Source organism: Triturus cristatus, chromosome 10, assembly GCF_964204655.1.
Source record: "Triturus cristatus chromosome 10, aTriCri1.1, whole genome shotgun sequence".
In the NCBI taxonomy this organism is placed as follows: domain Eukaryota; kingdom Metazoa; phylum Chordata; class Amphibia; order Caudata; family Salamandridae; genus Triturus; species Triturus cristatus.
Window position 1 is genome coordinate 248,321,111 of NC_140593.1, and position 19,734 is coordinate 248,340,844.

A 19,734-nucleotide genomic window follows, 5' to 3' on the forward strand; every position below is an offset into this window, starting at 1 on the left:
GGCTTTCCACTAAAAACTTTTATTTTTCCTGTAAGTCTTTTATTGTAGCATGATTATGAAAAAGTGTCCTTATAATCGCAGTTCGGACTCAATGGCTCTGATTACAAGTGCAGGGCTAAATTCTGATCCCTGTGCAAACATGTACTTGCACAGGGATTGGAATTATGGCGAAAAAGGCCTGTGCAAAGGAAAAACGTGAACTTCTGTCTGTTAAATATAGATTCTGCATGTTATGCCTCATTTTGAAAGACACAACTTGTAGTAGGTGATAATTATCGCATCTTTTAAATTCCGATCCCCGTGATATAGTATTTTAAAAGTTGCAATAATAATCTCCTTTCTAGCTGGGCACTCGTAATGTGTTTGAAAGTAGCCTCAGGGATCAGGCAATCTCAGCTTCTGAGTGTCAAATCCCTCCCAATCCCTTTCAGAACTATACAGTGTTTTTTTGTGTTTTGTTAAAAAGGACAAGCAGCAAATAATTCCTCTCTCTTACAAAAACAGATGTCCCAGGAATCACAATGAGTTAATCCTCTTTAGATTCGTAGACAGCCCTTATTGAACAAGAAGATCCGATTTGTTTTATGAAGATGGGAAACAAATTTAGATTACCAAAATATATTTATTTCAACCTCAGTTGATGGGCACATACAGAACGACCTGTCTCCTTTTCTTTTCCTCAGTCTGGTCACACCATTCCAGAAAGGAATGACTCAAGGCTGATAAGGAGCCAGAAAAGAGCACAATATAGTATGAATAACACAACACCTCCTCCTTCTTAACAACAAATGCAATTAAATAGAATATAACATAAAGAGTAGGATAGAAGGTTATACAAATGTGGTCCCAGATGAGGTCGCATTATATGTGACCATTTACTATTAATATCATTATCAAATTGAATGTACGTGACAAACAAAATCATAAAATCTCTTGGGCTCATGAATTCTTCCATCAAATTTACGTGTTCAGTTTTCATTACCAAAATTCACATATGAGGCATTATATGCTTGCTATACACTACACTCTTATGTCCCCTCACTCACAGAATCATCCAACATTTTAAATGTACCTATATTGTGTTTTTTAAGTGTAGCTCATTCCTGCATTTGGAAAGCTTTGACAAGTGCCATACCTTTCCATCACAGAGTAAGGATAAATTGCATTTGACTTCTTTGAGAGACAAAGATTCAGTATACACATTATCTCCCTTTTTTATCTTGATATTTTTCTTGAACCTTATCAAATCAGGTTCATAAAATTGACATCTTTGGTGCTGCATTTCATGTCATACCAAAATTTGTATGGATCTTGTAACTTCTTTTTTCTTCCTCTCATTATATCAGGTTCAACCACTGTACTTGCCTAGAGCTGAACACCCAACCTAAATTGTCCTTAAATCGCGGAATCCTGAATTTTATTAGTTCAAAAGGACTGTTATCTGTGATTTCACAAGGAATAATGTGATATACCCACAACCATTTCTTAATTTCGTTTTTCTATGCTAACTTGTTGTTGTTGGTCGATTGGAAAAGATCCTTAAGTACATTAATTAAAGGCGCCACACAATCATTTTCTGCAGGGTGATAAACTGCTATTGCAGCATTGCGCATAATTCTGTTTCTTCTTAGGAAATTTTAAAATAATTCTGAAGTAAATTGGAAACTGTTGTCACTAGTACAACCATGAGAAGGTGCTCGCTTAGACACACTTCTTCAAAAAACTTCACAAAATACTCTGAATATGCCGCATAATCCATCTTGACTTCTGACCATTTGGAGAAATGATATAGGATTACAGTTAAATACTTGTACTCATCCCCCTTACTTATCGGGCCCATATCATCAATTCCAATTCTTTCCCACAACATGTTGGGCAAAGCTAAAGGCTGTAAAAGTGGTCTGATACTCTTCAGAATTTTTACATTTATCACAGTCTCTCACCATTCCTTCTACGGCTTTATTTAATTATAGCCACCAATACAATACTTTCATCCTGTTTATAGGTTTTAACTGAACGTTGATATCCTACCCAACAAACTTCCAACATTTTAGCTTACAATTTCTCAGGAGCAAATACATTACCACTTCTAAACAGTATGTAATTATCGATTGCAAGTTAGTTTAAAACTTCTAAAAATGTTTGCAGATGATTTTCCATATTGACTTTATAATGCCAACCATTTTCTACAAAGTAGACAACTTGACGTAACAATCAGAAAATACACACTCCTTCCATTCTATTTCATTTTTACCACATGCGTCTGACCTGAGAGACAACGGTGATTACGACCTCATGACCTGTTGTTCATATTTGAATCAAAACTGTGCCAATCCCTCTGCAACTGGTATCAGTGTTTATATAACTTTCACAATCTGGATCATAAGCCTGAAGAAATGGGGCAGGGCAGATGTCATCCTTCAACTTTTGGAAGGCCATTTGGAACTTGTCCATCCACTGTGATTTTGCTTTATTTTTAAATAGTGGTCTGTTTTGATACAAATATGGCATAAAACTCAGCTAGGAAATGGAATCCTTGCTTACTGGACAAGATGCATCTTTAACCACCTCTACACCTTTTTTTCTAGGATGTATGCCATTCTTCCCATCTTCAAGTCCATGAAAGGTCACTTTCCTTTGATTGAATTATTTGCATTTATTTTAACTCTTCAGTTAATTTCTTGCTTCCAAGAATGTTAAGCACTACATTCTGCTTGCTTAATACTAATATAGGATGGTGCTGGAGCCACAGTAAAACAATGACTCTCCTGGGCCATGGTGGAGGGGTCTGAAATAATGGAACGTGTGGCATAGATTAAGCTATGAAGTGTGCAGATAGTTTCAAATGTACAAAATAGTTTAAAAAAAAAAGAAAAGGTTGCACTGTAATTTAGTGAATATCCATTGCTCTTTCATTGGGAATTGCATGCATCTTTACTCATCCGGTCATCGGCAAAGACCAGAGTGATAGTTCTGCCCTTTTGCCAGGTATTATTCAGGATACTCTGGAGAAGCTTATTGGCTCCATATGTGTGCACTGCAAGGTGAAACAGAACAATGCATTACAGGAGTGTAGTGTTCAGAGACCTCTGGCACTGTGTTTCTTCCTGCAAGTGTGAAAGGAATTCCATGAAATGCACAGATAAAGGCAACACAGGTGTGAGTGCTGGACATAGGAGAACAGTGGAAACTAATGAATCTACTACAGCAGATGGAATATCTGAGAGAGTTATTTTTGTGGAAGACAAAAAGAGGAACATAGCTCCCAGATCACTGTGCAGTCAGGATACCTACACATAGAAAGAGGTATTGTGGAAGAAAATTATAGCTACATTCCACTCGAATTCTAAATCAAGCTCATTATGCAAAAGAGGCAAGAATAGTGAAGTTGCAGCATGGAGAGACAGGGCTTTGCCTCAGTTGAGCATCTAATACTAACCCCGCCTAATTTCCTTAGCACTTATACATTTTCATCACATAGGCATTTGAGGGAGGATACACATGACAGAATTTGGAACTAAAGATTGTGCTGTTAGCAAATGGATCGGTTTCTCACGATAAGAGTCCAAAAGGTATTTGAAAGGGGTACAACACAGGAGATTCCAGAGACCCAGAAAGTTTGAGAATTTTCACTTTGCTGAGCCAATCACGATAATGAAGCAGGGTATGTCAGAGGTGAGAAGGCTCAAGCAGCTTGATTATAATTGGCACAAAAAATGGCTGCACTCTATACAGCATGGTGTTCAGTAAATGTGGAATATCTATTTCTATTATGAAATGTAGGAGAATAGATACCTTAACTATATCAAAGAACTCCGGGAGAAATAATCCGCTATTGTGCTTTACATGAATCTACTCCCTTTATCTGGGCCCAGATGGAATAGTGCAATCAGCTGGGGATTTAAACAGAATCTGCCATAACTGGGCCACAATCTACCTGTCCAGAAGGCCAAATTAAGCAACTCTAGCAAGTTAACTTGGCACAACCATTCCACATCTACTCTAAGTAGAATAAGTGCAGCACCAAATGGAAATGAGAGCATCGCTTGATTGATCATGTGACATTGAATGGGGATGTGTTCCTAATAGATTTCTTTTAAAACAAACTTAGGGCCATATCAGCAACGGCCAGCGATAATTATCGCTGGCCGTGCTTAGCCATCATTTTCTTATCGCTGGCTATCTCTGTTTTTTTATCGCCCTGGTAGCGCGTTATCATCAACGCGCTGCTCCAGGGCGATAAAAATTCCAGAGATAGCGATGTTATCGCCGTTTTGCAGGGAACATCGCTGGTTTCCCAGCGATGTTCCCTGCAAAAGGGCGATAACCTTGCTGATATGACCCTGTGGTCGTATCGGCATAATCCACCCTCCATGTTAGGGGTGGCTTAGTCAGGATTTTAGCAGACGTTAGTTTTTGGAGAAAACAGCAGTTTTCTCCAAAAACTAACGTCTGCTAAAATGCAAGGGCATACTTGCTGATAACGCAATGATGCGTTATTGCTCTCCTGACATGTAGTGTAAGTCAGGAACGCCCACTTTGCATCTCATTAGAGTTAGAAAGGTAGGCGTAGTGTAAAAGGGTGCTAACATGCGAATACGCATGTTAGCACCCTCTTGCTGATAAGGCGTTGGTTTTATCTCCGCTTTTCTGGCTTTTAAAGCCAGAAAAGGGGAGATAAAGCCCTTGATGATATGCCCCTTAGTGAAAAAGAGAATGTGGTCAATAAAGAGCAAGCCTTCTCAAATCATGAAGCATAATGTGTACTGCTCCCTGCTCTAAAGCAAAGACAACATCCCTGTAAAATAACAGGCCTTTTAAAGAAGGCTGTATCATTTGAACGAGGCTCTAGAAAAGCAAAATGTTTAGACTCTTCATGCCTTCTCCATTTTCGACTTCTCCTTCAAGATTGCCAAATGGGCATGACTGATGATCTCAAAATGTAACAGTGCTTGTGTGCCAGCTAAAATGGTGCAGGTGTCCAAGCCAAAAGCGTACTGGAAGGGTTGATATCACATCCTTCTACAAGTAAAGAGAGCTTCCAGTGCAAACAGATATTAATTTTGTTTATGATTTCGTATACAGAATTTTGAAATTGTAGTTCATGGAAAATATTGCTATTTGACTACAACTAGAGCGAAGATTAACAAGAATCATAACAAGTTAAAATATATTACATTAGGGCACATGTAACAAATGCCAAAGGTTGGTTTAAATGCCAGATCCTAACTGATAGAATAAGGATCTGCCTACGTATATGCCTGTAGCTTGAATTTAGCGCCACAGAACTTCTGCCAGTGCAGTTGATGTCCTGCAGTGATAACTTTAGGTTTGGTGGAAGGGATATTGGTTTTCATCATTACACAGACACATAGTTACAAGGCTGCAGAGTGGGTGGAGGCATATCACTGAATCTTGGATCTTGGAGGAGGTGGCAGGCTTTGCATTATCCAGCCTCCATCAAAGCACCCACATATACGTACATACATTGCATAGGATGCACAATGGATAGTACCAGGACAGGACTGCTGAATATTCTTAAGAATAGATGATGGCTGAATGGTCCCTTTTATGAATGCATTAGAAGAAGCGTGGCCATCTTAATTTACAATTTATATAAATCATGCGAATGCAGATGAAAAACTTTTTAATACTGAATATAGCTTTATAAATAATTTCTGATGTAATAAAGCAATTGCCCATTCCAGCGGAAGTTTTATACCCATATTTATCAAGGATTTGCGTTGTCCTTGTGCCAAGCAAGGGGGTGCAAAGGCGACACAAAACCTAAGTGAGATTTATCAAGCCGCGCAAGGCCACCTTGCATGGTCCTGCATGCCTTGATAAATATAGAGTAACGCAAGGCAGCCTAAATCGTTGCCTTGCTTTAGTCTGCGGCAGGGAGTTGTTAGATGGGTGGAGCATAGACGTTCCCATGCATCCACCAATGGATTTTGGTGCATTCCCAGATATACCATTAGCGGTAGACCTGGGAATGCAACAAAATGCTATGCCGCCCCAGATTAGGCATAACAAGGAGAAATTTCCATATTTTTCCTTATTTTTCTACATGTGATACATTCTATGTAGAAAGAGGAAAATGCCTCTCAGGATTGTTTTTGTGCAGGAAGGTGTTCTTTCCTGCACAAAACCAATCCTACCTATAATGCAGGCACCATTGCAACATGCCAAAATTTCGCAAGTGCTAGGGAAGGACATGAATGTGTAATGAAATTATGAAGCTTTCCTGCCTTCTCCCTTCCACGCAGCGCAGCATGGTGGCTTGTTGCGCTGCGTGAAATAAAAAATCTGCCAAAAATGGGTCCCATCGCTAGGCAAGAATCTGCTTCTCAATACTGAATTCAAAATGTAGAGACTGTAGGAAAATTGATGGTAAGCATTGTTCAAATTGTAAATATTTCCTACTTAAGTTCTGGAATCTGGGACTATCTTATCACAAAAACACCAGTTACATGCAAAGCATTGTTTAGTGAATTTACCCCATATGTTTGAGAACACAATCACTCCTATATATTAGACAAATGTACGACCATGTACCGGATGTACTGGGAGTTGTTGCATCAGAATCAAACATGACACCATAAATTGCATTCACCTTCGAAAAAGAACCATAGGACCTGTGTGATACATCTCAACACTGACAATTTACCCTCAAAGATCACTCACAGAACTCGAACATCGCCCAGATCCCTTCAGTAAACAGTACTAATTGTCACCTGCTCTACCATATGAAAGCCTTTGTCAAGGGCACAATGTACTTCCCACATTAATAGAACCATTGAGACCATAATTAATTTTAAAAAAACTCCTTCTGATGTCTTAGAAAGTGACAGAGTGTAATCAGTTACTCCTCACTTCGACTATCTTCCAGAAAATGAATCACTCAGCGACTGTAGAAACAAATTGGCACTTTTAGGGGCTGCCATGGTTTACATTTCGGTAGACATCCATGAAGGAGTTAGAAACCAATGTAATACATGTTTGTGAGGGTTGATGGGCTTGATTTCATGGTGCATAGCAGCGCAATCCAAGGCCCTGATGACGAGCAGCCCAGTAGTTGGTGTGATATTAATTGCACCGGATAAAATCCAACTCCGCCAAGTGGGAATTTTTCCTCTGCAGTAAATATCACCCAATCCTGACGTTTCTGTGTGTTCCAGTAAATACCATGCATAATACTGAAACAAGCGCAACATACTGACATATCAGCAGCTTTGCCCTGCCAATATTTATATTAAAACTCATAATTTGGACATGCATGGTAAAAGAGTTACCCCACATATCGTAATTAACTAGATATTTGGTAATGAGGGCAAGTGATGACAGTAGCAGCTCGCACGGATCAGGAGTGGCAGGGCATGGGGGGAGGAGCGGATGATGTAAAAAAAAGGAAAGAAAAATAAAAAACGTACCTTCTCGCCCTCTCCCGCACATCGTCTCAGTCTCTCATCTCTGGGGCCAGAACAGGAAGCAGCCAGGCTCCCTTCCCTAAGCCAATTACAATGCTGCAATGCAGCATTGTGATTGGTCTGAGCGCCGTGGATCGGAACTCAGCCAGGGAATGGGGGCCTGGGCAAATTCTCCACACAGGCTATAATGCAGTCTGCATGGAAAATATGCGAAGTGCGCATGACTGTTTTAGACGGACCCAGAGGGCTGGCCAAACAGACATAGCGCTCTTGGAGTGGGTAGACCACTCTTCCCCTGCTCTGAGAGGAGATCAGCCCCACCTGACCCACAAAGCTGCACAGCAGGAACAAATACAACGATAACCTCGAGTTATTATCATTGTATTTGTTCTTTCTCGCACTGCTTTGCAGCAGTGGGGCAACGCTCCTCCACCCTTGCGGAGTACGCCTCTAATTGTTGATAACCACATGGTCATCTGGACAGGATGACACAATTTAGTTGCATTGCAGATATCACTAATGTTTTCCCTACAGCCAAAAAGATTGCTGCAACGGACATCAATTCTTTTTGACTACACAATCACCCAGAGTTCTCCAAAGATCAGCATCCTTTTCAACTTGGGTCAAAACTTATCTAAGTGTGCTGCTTCACCCAATTAGAAACAATAGAAACACTGGTTCCGTAAGATTCACTAGTTTATTATCATAGGTAACCATACTAGGTAAACCATCCTAAGAATGTAGAAGCAGAGGCCACAAATCTATTGTGCTTCCAAATGCAATTGACAATAAATGTAGCAGATATGACAAGCATTGGCAAAGTCAATTGGTTTTGCCTGTACAAGATCTATTGGTTTCATGATTTTTTTACATGCTGCACAGCAGCACTGCCTGTGTCGTAGCACTTTTGTTCCTTTAAGCTATGTTGCACAGTGTTGCTGTGTAATGTAAAAAATAAACAGTGCAGGGAAGTTGAGAGGACAAGCAACAGTATGGAGGCAAGCTGGGTGTGTGAAAGAAACGAAGGACAGCAGGAGGAGTGCCGGGGGGAGGATTAAATAAATTAAGGACATCAGGAGGAGGGTGGGGAAACCATCGTGATGGAGCAGTAACAGCGGGAGGAAGGCAGGTGAGGGAGACAGGTTTGTTGAGACATGCAGTCTATAAGAGTGATTGTTAAAAAAGTGAGAAAGGAGTGCCTGCAGGAGTCTGTGGAAGGACACTGGCCACAAGACACTGGCTCCAGAGTGCTCCACAGCAGGGACACACAGAGAAGCCCCAGGAGGAATCTGGTGGCAAGGAGGAGGCTGTGACCAATAAGAAGCAAGGAAATGAGAGTGATGTGGGAGCCAACCAATGGTAAGTAATTGTGAGTAATGGGCAGGCTCTAAGCCAGTTTAAAGCTTTTTTTTATTTACGAGAGTTCACAAGCATAGCACAAGTGATATGCAGCCAAAACCTAAAAAGCAGCCAGCTAGCAGGGTCTATAGGCATTTTTTTAGGTTCCACCCACACTTTTTCCAGAGAAAGCATTAATGCAAGACAACTGCTCTAGAACTATTACAGACTTTTATTGGAACACAAACTAGTGCAGAACATGTGCAGAAATATAGTAGTATCTCAACAATTATGGTGAATAGTGAATGAACAGAAAATGAATGATATGTATAGAGGTCATATGCTATTCTCTATAAATCCCCTTCCAACGGAGTCTTTGATATAGAAATGCAGACAACCTAGAACCTAGGAGTCTGCTATCAAGAGAGGCCCAGTGTGTTATCACTTGCCTGTTTGTTGAGGACAGGCTTTCCTGTGTCTTCTATAACGGGGGATGTAAGTTTGTTCTCAGCTAGTGTCCTTCGCGGTGAGGAATGAAGTTTCCTAGAATCTAAGATGAGCGTATCCACATGAGAGAACTAAATATAACTGTTTTGTATTCTTTCATAGACCTATCTTGATAAACTGTCCAAGGAATTCGTGATGCAGTGTGAAGAATTTTGTGGGAAATCTTGCAATCCTACCCATGAATATCCATATAGGAAATCACTAGACCTGAAACTAAACACTATACATGATGGAGTAGAGTCACAAAAGCAGGCGTAGTCTTTTACATATTCTGACGTGGCTTTCTGAACTGGGCCCAGACGTCCAACTCTCTGTTAGTAAAAATGCCAAGATTGCACAGTCCTTTCCGTTTGCACTACTCATATACAAATATTCCTTTCATATTCCCAGTTTAGATGGTTTAGGACCAAGTCAAACAAGCATTTAAGATTATATAAAAGAGCATTGCAGGAGTAGGTATTTTACAGGCTCCAAAAAATCTTTGTATATATGAATTAACAAGAAATAGTCCCTGCTAAAACATTTGAAGAGGGTGAAAGAAGGCAGGCCATTGGCCCCAATGCTCCATGAGCCACTGAACTGATGTTTCACAATTGGTGGTTTATTTCAATAGTCATCAGACTCTGTTAAAAAGCAAGAACTCTCTATCACAGTATTTCTCAGAAATCCTCCCTAGGAAATAGCTCTGCTGAACACATCCTCAGTTCCAAAGGAGCCAGTCTATTTCCCAGTGGCTCAAATTAACTTAGGTATTCTACTCCATATTTTTGTCCACTGTGTGACTCCCTAAGCATGATGGGTATGCCTAGACGTGGGTCCTTTGCTTCCTATCATAGGAATTATGTTGCATCTCACTGATGATGGCCAAACAGGCCAAAAACGGTCTAGGGTTGCTTTATATCCTTTAAAGCATGGACCTTGTCTAGCAGTTCAGGCTCGATAGTTCTTCTTGGGGCAGAGCAAAGCCTGATTAGCATAAGGATTGGGTTGGGACAGAAAAGGTCACCAGTAAGGCTCTGGGGAGTGTGTGTTCCTGCCTGTGTTCCCCTAAGAGGGTTTTTACTGTTTTTTAATTTTTTTTAATTTTCACTTCTGCGAGTGGCAATTATGCTTCAGTTGTGAGCTTTCCTTGGAGCATGGAATGAGGCCCAGAATGGGGCTGTGTGGTCTAAATGGGCACAGCAAATGTGTCCTCCTTTTTTCTGACCATAACTACTGCCAGCTCATGGAGCTGTAGAAGATTGGTAGTGGTGGAAGCAACAGATCACAGGACTAGCTGTTTAGCATGTCATTTCAATAGTAGAGTTGCCTACTGGCTTCTTCCCCGTTTTAGTTTGGTCTGTCAGTTAGTCATTCTATCTATGTAGGACATGGATGACACAATGGTGTATAAGTAGGTAGGTAAAACAAGTTTATTGGGACACTTGTCCATAAAACTTTATAAAACATTGAAAACAGTGTAAAATTACTTGAAACCCACCTAAACCTCCACGAACCATCCACCCTACAATAGCCCATCCTTGCAATTGTGTTTGACAGAGCGTATAAAACAAGCACCTCCTACTGCCACATCTAGATAATGCATTGTGGACAGTAACTCTATTGCCTCCACCCTTTGTACTGTTCTATAGCTTAAAAACAAAGGTCTTAAAAACTTGATCCTGTTAGACCAGGGGGACCAGGCTATAATTTTACCATGCTCTGAATGTAGATTCTTAAGTTCCTTAGTCTATTCCTTACTACCCTTGCTCAACTCCTTTAACTACCTTGGATCTCAATCCAACAACGTTTAGGGAGTTTGACACTTCACAGTCCATCAAGAGCTTGTTAAAAAATCTTAAAGCCAGGGACACTGCCAGCAGATTCCAGAAGATTAGGTTCAATTCCCTTATTTTACTCTGGACTATGCTGCCTGGTGGTAACGGCAGCAGCCTTCTGAGAACCACCCCCTCCAACCGATTCCACTCACAGAAAGGGCCAAGGGCAAAAGCCTCTGCACCATACAGTCCAAAGTCAGATATTTTCCCTTCGTAGGCCTTCAATAAATGAGTATTGGCCAACCCTCCATATTTCCATTTAAACCTAGTAAGACAGCTAGCTTGCAGCAGGGACCTCTGCTTAATACTATCCATATGTGTGTTCCATTTTAAGATCATCTTGAAGGTCAAGCCTAGATACGTATAATACTTATAGGAATTCACAATTTCCATCACCCAGGTATATAGATACCAACTAAAACTTTTGACCTTTTTCCCCCTCGTCCTCTAAGAGAAAACTTGCCATATAGCCAGTTTTTGCGCCTCAAAAGAAATTGCAGTGAACTCAAAGAGTATAAGACACAAGCACAAGACCTTTGTACAAAACTTTGCAAAAGAGACTACCCTGTCAAAATTATCAACAAATGTCAAAAGAGAGCTAGAAATCAGCCAAGAGAGAGCCTTCTAGAAACAACATCTAAAATAACAACACCAGACAAACTGACCTGTGTAACTACATACAGCATAGTCAGCAACTCAGTTAAGAAAATCATCAACAGAAACTGGCGCATCCTAACATCAGGTACCCTAGATTGGCCCAAACCTCTGTTCGCTAATAGACGAACAAAAAATTACAAAGACATTCTGGTCCATACAAGACCGTTAGAATCTAAACCTAGACCAAACGTGAATACCCTATGGGGACTGCCCCCCAGTGAGCGGCCATTTCCCATGTGGACAGTGCTCCGTGTGCAACCTGACAGAGACCACCAAAACCATAGAACTAAGACCTAAATTGAAGTGGACAATGTGACAACATACCAATTGTAACACCACTCATGCCATTTATATGATTACATGTCCTTGTAATCTTAGATATATTGGCATGACTTGTCGCAAAGTCAAACAGCGAATTTGTGAACACAGGAGCAACATAAACTGTAAACGAGGAACAACAAAAATGAGCAGTCACTATATTGACTACCCACACAGCGTGAACGATCTCAAATGGATTATACTTGAAACTTTAATTTCCAAATCGTTCAATGCAGAGAAGCTACTTTTTGAAAAGGAACAAAGGTGGGTGCATCGTTTAAAGACTAACCTTAAAGGACTTAATGATGATATACCCTGGCTGAGTGTCTAGCTAAATCAGACACTATGTAGCGAATGTACACCGGCCATCTTTTCTCCAAACGCTTTTGAAATGATGAATTTACAAACTTTTTGTTTATTCTTTTCTGTCTCTCTCTTTTCAACTTAAAATGACATCATCGATGCAATGCTGATCGTTTATTCATATTTTTTCTCAGATAAGGTATCGCAATGAAGATCCGATCATCATTACACATTCACGCATTAGTCCCTCCTCTATTCATTGTCAGGCTTACTTAATCCCGCCTCCCAGTTTTCCTTTAAACAGGAAGACCGCGTCAGCACAAGTCGTGCCCGTTGCTAACCCGCGGTAGGAAGAACCATCGTGACCTCTTCACAGGAAGACACGTAACGTTAAATCCCCCTTTTTTATGCCAAAGTTGCTAAAATGTTATTTTTTCTCTACGTTTACCTTAACAGTAAATACGCACCCCTGTTTCACGAAGTTCGGAATTCGAACCTCGAAAGTACGCACTACTACGCTATTTGTTTTCTTCTGGACTTACTAACCACAGAGACACAGGTACTTTTAACATGTATATTTTGCCAATATAGCCCTAATACAAGACACTGCACATTAGTCCCACTTCTAACGGAGGAGTCAGTGGACAGAAAACGCATTTTACCCTAGAACTATGATGCGTTATAAATCACTACTTCGAGGGTCTAGCCGGTAGACATAATACGCGTTACACCTAAGAATCATGACGCTTTAGGTATCACTACTGATTACCACTTCTAATAATCACCGATCTTCTCCTTTAACAATGAAGACCCACAAATAGTATACAGAGCGAATTGACTGTGTGCTTTGTACTTTGCGCGATCATTTTCTTTCCCCTAATTTTCTTTCCCTTTTTATTTAACCATTTTTATTTAACCATTGCAACATACAAGGCACAATAAAGTAGAATCTGGGTGTCCTTTACCCTGCACTTTCTTTGGAATGAACATTTAATGAAAATTTGTGTATATACTTCAGTTGTTCTGCAATATGATCTCTACATCTGCAGTGTGTTCGAATCTCCACTTGCCAAGACCATACAACCTATATGTATTTAAAGAATTGCCATCTATATTTGCTTCTGTTTTATGAATGAGTTTTTTTATATTACGAAGACCACGGACCACCTTGAATGAATGAGTACCCGTGGATTGATCTTTCTTCCTCCTTCCTTCCCCTAGGTATTACCCTTTCCTAATTTCATGCGAGTAGCACTCGAACTTTCAAATTTTGGATTTGGAAATCATCCACTTCCCTCCTACACCACGTTCCCCTAATGTTCTGAATAAAGCCCCCCGACCCTCCGGGGCGCACAAGGGGCTGAAACATGTCGACCGACCACTCAGACTAAGACTGCGGCGGATTCTTTATATATCCTATCTGCACATAGTTGTATTTTAAATGTTTTCCTTGCACCTAACGGAATAAAGTCAAATCCAGGTAGCAAGAGGAATTTTGTAATCATTAACACCACTTGAGCACTCCTCACCTTCTATTTTTATTTTTTCCCTGATCACTACTGAAACATCCAGTGGTTCCCTCCAGGACAGAGGAAGCATGGTTAGAACCCTATGATGATGCTGTCACGTTTTTGAAATCAAGGCGGAGAATCAAGATATACCGCCGCTTAACCGTCTTATGTGAATGAGGGTTCTTTACCAAATATCGGAAACAAGTACCCGAACCCTGGTGACAGCTAAAAGTGATCCATTCCCTTTGATTATAAATATCTAGCTGGAAGCTGAATGGATCACAGCTTCTTCTATCTCCCCCCATTTGATTAAAATATATTGAGCAGCGCACAGCTGTGGGAGTTTCTCCTTTTCTCTTTTTCCTTGAATAATCTTCTTCAAAGGAATAGCTGGATCTTGATAACTAATACCTCTGATCCAACCTTTTATTTCAAAATGGCAGAGAATTTAGGATTAAGTTACTCCACTGACGAGATTAACGCAATCCTCTCCCTTCCTTCCCTCTTGCAAGATGGAGATCTTACACAATCCGTAGCACAAAACAACGATTGGGACTCTTTATCTGAGGACAAAAAAGAACAAGTCAAAACTGCAATTCATGGCGTCATTATGACGGAATATCTTCGTGCAAACGCTGCACCAAAAGGCCTCTGGGTACATAACGCACCTAGAATTTTTCTCCAAGACCTAGCTTTCAGGAAAGATTGGTCAGCCATTTCATGGAAATGCACCAGGGACTACCTTGTCCTGATAATCAAGACCGCAACAAGATTAACTGACACCCTCGCCATTAAGATTCAATTAAGTGAGGCTAAACTCAAAAACATGGTACAAATCACGGCATACAAAAAGAGGTTGGAAGAGATCAACCATGAGATGAACGAAACCAAGGAATACCTAACGCAGAATAAAATACAGAAATTAAGCAAGGACCTTAAACGCTTTTCTATGGAAAAAATGCACCCATATAGCAAAGATGACTATATAGCACCGAACGGCCAGTCTGACAACGAGTCTAGCGGGAATTCCTCAACTCAGACTGGAGTGGGGAAGATACTATGCAACAACGCAAATACAGGGGTGCAAATAGACGACAACAAAGACGCAGACCCAACATATGGCGGAATCCACATTTTGGGGACTATCCACCCCCCTTTTCCACCCTTTTGCTCAGAACTATCAAGGATGGATTAACCCATATCAAACAGTACCATCACAACAGGGACCCTATATGGGACCCTACACACCACAGTCACCTTTTTTAGGGAGAGGCCGAACCAATCAGAGAGGAAGAAGGAGAGGCATCACTTGGACAGACCAGGAGAGACAAATACTAACCAGAAGTATGTCCAACCTGACCAAAGAGAAACCAAGCACCAGCGTGATTCGCTAGTATTCAACCTTTCTGACATCACTCTCTCTCAAGAACAAGTATCTGTGCTCAATAAAGGACTAGGCTTTGTACCAACTCCATCACTAGATATTTTCAAACTACAAAGTGAAGTCGCTCAATTCTGCAGAACACTTAAACTAAAGGCTTTCTTTCAAAAGAAAGAAGACATTCCCGACATTTCCAACGCAGGCGATACTTCTTTAAGACCTAAGTCCACCTTTTGTCCCATGAACCACCAAATCCCTGTAGAGATCCAGGCTTTCGAACAAGCAATCATGAAAGAAATTATTGATCTTGACAATCAAATCAGGAAACCTTTCATGAACACTACAACTACAGAAAAGAAAGCCCTGGAAGAACTCAGAACACACAAGGATATCATCATAAAACCTGCTGATAAAGGTGGAGGCATTGTTATACTGAATAAAGAAAGTTACAATACACAATGTCTTGAACTACTATCCGATAAAAAGTTCTACCAAGTAATAAAAGAAGACCCTACATCAAGATTACAAAGAACGATCAACCTAATGGTGGAAGAAGCTTAGAGGTGCGTGGTATGTGTCATAGGTATCCGGCGCTACAGAGAAAGTGCACAAAAAAATCATCCGTTCTCTAATAGGACGGTGCTGAAAGGCGTAGAGACACCACACACTCTACAAATGTAAGCCGGAGCTTAACAAAACTTCTTGCTGAAGCCTCAGCACACGTGACAAATATAGGTGTTTAAGTAAATATACACATGAAATATGAGTACATAAAACATATTTTCTTTTTTTTGAAAAAACAGAGTACAATCTCTTTCTTGTCTTCTTTAATGAGACGATTCCAGGTGAAGTGTCGAGATTACAGCCAACACGTGTTTCGTCGCATCGGGAATGTGAACCCGCGACTTCCTCAAGGCTGTACAAATAAACAGAAAAAATGCCACCTCATACCGTGAAAGTACATACAGTAAATGCAATCCACAGTAATCAACATACAGTTTGGTATCGTGATTCCAAACATAGTGAGTAGTTGCGTGGTGGAAAGTCGTCTTTCCAAAAGATAGGAACCCATAAGGGGAATGATGAGCAAAAAGTCTTGGAAGCAACCAAATATATGGAGAGAGAAAAGGCCCGATCGTGAAACTACGTGGTTACTAAGTGAACTACTGATTGTGCTCATTATCGGTAACCATATCGCCGTCGTGGGATGAAAGTGCCATGTCATCGTTAGGAATAACGAGACTAAATGAATAACACCCAAAATACCGAGGTGGGTTGATTACCTTTCTTGGTATTCGTGAAATCTCTGTTTAAACACGGGGATTAAAAGATAATGTAAATGGGCACATACTAGAATCACTGAATTTAGAGGCCCTGGTGGCAGAACTTACAAAATCATGACCAACATCACTTGCCTCACCAAATTCACGGTTTATGTTATTGTATGTAAATGTGAACGGAAATACATTGGTAGTACCATCAGACCACTACGCGAAAGAATTGGAGAACACATGAGAGCAGTTAAGAATGGGGACATGAGATACCCCATAGCTGCCCACATGTCTATCTGCCCTAAGCAAACGACAACGAAACGCTTCGAGTACTATGGCATTGACCACATACCGAGACACCCCCGTGGTGGCAATCGGCAACTGACACTGAGACGCAAAGAGGCACTCTGGATTCTAAAATTGAGGAGTACTGAGCATGGGATGAACATTGACCATGAGCTCCATTACTTCCTGGGCAGATAGACTTAACTGACGACTCAAACAGAATAGCTTAAACATGATACATGAACATACTACCAGTGTTCTATGTACACCAAAGTTTGAGAGAGAAAAATGAATGTGGCACAGAAGGTTACCGCCGACGAAACACGTGTTGGCTGTAATCTCGACACTTCACCTGGAATCGTCTCATTAAAGAAGACAAGAAAGAGATTGTACTCTGTTTTTTCAAAAAAAGAAAATATGTTTTATGTACTCATATTTCATGTGTATATTTACTTAAACACCTATATTTGTCACGTGTGCTGAGGCTTCAGCAAGAAGTTTTGTTAAGCTCCGGCTTACATTTGTAGAGTGTGTGGTGTCTCTACGCCTTTCAGCACCGTCCTATTAGAGAACGGATGATTTTTTTGTGCACTTTCTCTGTAGCGCCGGATACCTATGACACATACCACGCACCTCTATGCTTATATTATTAATAGGTGGCTGCACGGAGAACACCATGCCCAACAACATGGGAGATAGACCGAATAGGGACAAGGAAGTAGAGGAATTATTTAACAACCTTGCTAGCAATACACCCCTGAGCACACTGTCTCAGGGTGCTTCAACTACCAAGAAAGAAGGCCTAAGGGAGAAATTTGTTAGGCTAGAGAAATTAAAGAAGAATGAACTCTCACGGTGGTGGGATGCCGCCACCTTGAAACAATATATAAAACTCAAAAGGATCCCTAGGGGTCTGAGGTCACAAATCCTGCCTACCTATGAGGATTTGGAAGTAGACTTAATGAATGAATGGGAAAAGGAACTGTGTAACAACTCTAACAAACTGATGAACATATTGATAGAAAACTGTGAGAGGAAGGTCACACAACTGCAGAAAGACATAGACACGCTGGAGTCCGAAATTAAGGAGCTCAATATACCTGAGGGCACCTTTAAGAACTACGCTATACTTAATGACATCATAGAACGCCACGTAGCAGAAATAAAGATCCGTAAGGCTCGTAAATTAAGGAGAGACGAGCGGGACTATTGCGAGGGACGTATTTTCACCTTCGCCAAGAAATATGATCACCTTGTACCCAGGGACATACAAAAAACTAGAACCGAGGGTGGCTCACTGGGATCTAGCTCCACCTCCCTCAACACGACACACACAAGTGGCAGTGAGGCAGAGGATCTGGGTAATATCACTAATACTGGGAGCAATTTTTTAGCGGAGGTAGCAAGAGTCAAGAGGGGGAACAAGGAATACAGACGGGCACCTCAAGGAGAAAAACCAGGAGGGGGAAGAGAGGAGGAAAGAAAGGAGGACACACCAGGAGTCAGGACCAGGTCCTGGAATCAGAGGAGGTAGACAATGTGAATATTATCAACCTTAGTGACACACAACTCTCACAAGATGCTATATCAGTTCTGACCAGAGGAATGAATTTTTGTCCGAAAGTTACGGGTGATATTTGTGATGTAAAGATAGATCTGTTTAAATTTGTCAGACGCATTAAACTCAAGAAACATTTTGAATCTACGAGTATTGTTAATAAACGTGTGGATAAACATTTGGGCATGTCTACACTTAGTGAAAACTCTATACAAGACATCATAGACACCAGACTTCTCCTGTCACTAACAGAATGCGAGGACGAAGCTACAACAACAGATGCTATTTTGAGAGATCTAAACATCACCACAGATAGCAACATCTCTAGTAATCTTAGAGAGAAGTCCAAATGGACTCCCACACTGACCGCTGGCAATAATGTTGACATATTCCACAGACTGGTATTAGCAGACTTAGATAAACATGAAGATAGAAAAACGGTCAATCGCCTAAAACAAGACAACTTAACGAGAGAGGAACGCAAGGCACTAAAAGACTTGAGCAATAACTGTGACTTAACTATTCGTGAGGCAGACAAAGGGGGTAACATGGTGGTTATGCGTAGCCTAGATTACAACAAAGAAATCAGATCTCAACTTGCTGATCCTTTATGCTATGAACCACTTAGTACGAATCCTATTTGGGGTCTTACAGACTACATAAACACGCAACTTAGACGTTGGCATGGGCTAGGTCTAATTGATGATGATGAACTGATATTCTTGAAAGTGGATAGACCAAGGTTCCCGTGCCTATACACTTTACCCAAAATCCACAAGACTTGTTCTTTTCCCCCTGGCAGACCTATTATATCGGGCATTGGAGGCCCGACAGAAAGAATCTCGGAATATGTCGACACATTTCTGAAACCCATGGTGGTCAACCTCCCCTCTTACATTAGGGATACAAAACATATTCTAAGTACTTTAGCTGATTTCACCTGGGAAGATGGGATGATCATGGTAACTTTAGATGTCACAGCGCTATACACCAGCATCAGGAGAGAGGCAGGGATGATGGCGGTAAGAAGAATGCTATACAACAGGTCAGCTACCACTTGGGAACACACTGAAATGCTTATGGAAATGGTGACATTACTGTTAGACAACAACGTTTTCCTATTTCAGGGTGACTGGTACAGACAGAAGCAGGGTGTTGCTATGGGCTCCAGATTTTCACCTTCGTATGCCAATCTCTTCATGGGATGGTTCGAAGCGATGATGATCTGGGGCCCACTGGGCACTAGCTGGAATGACTCAATATTATACTGGGGAAGGTATATTGACGATTGTTTCATGATTTGGACGGGGTCTCAGACACGGCTCACCGAATTCATAGAACATCTTAATGCCAACGAC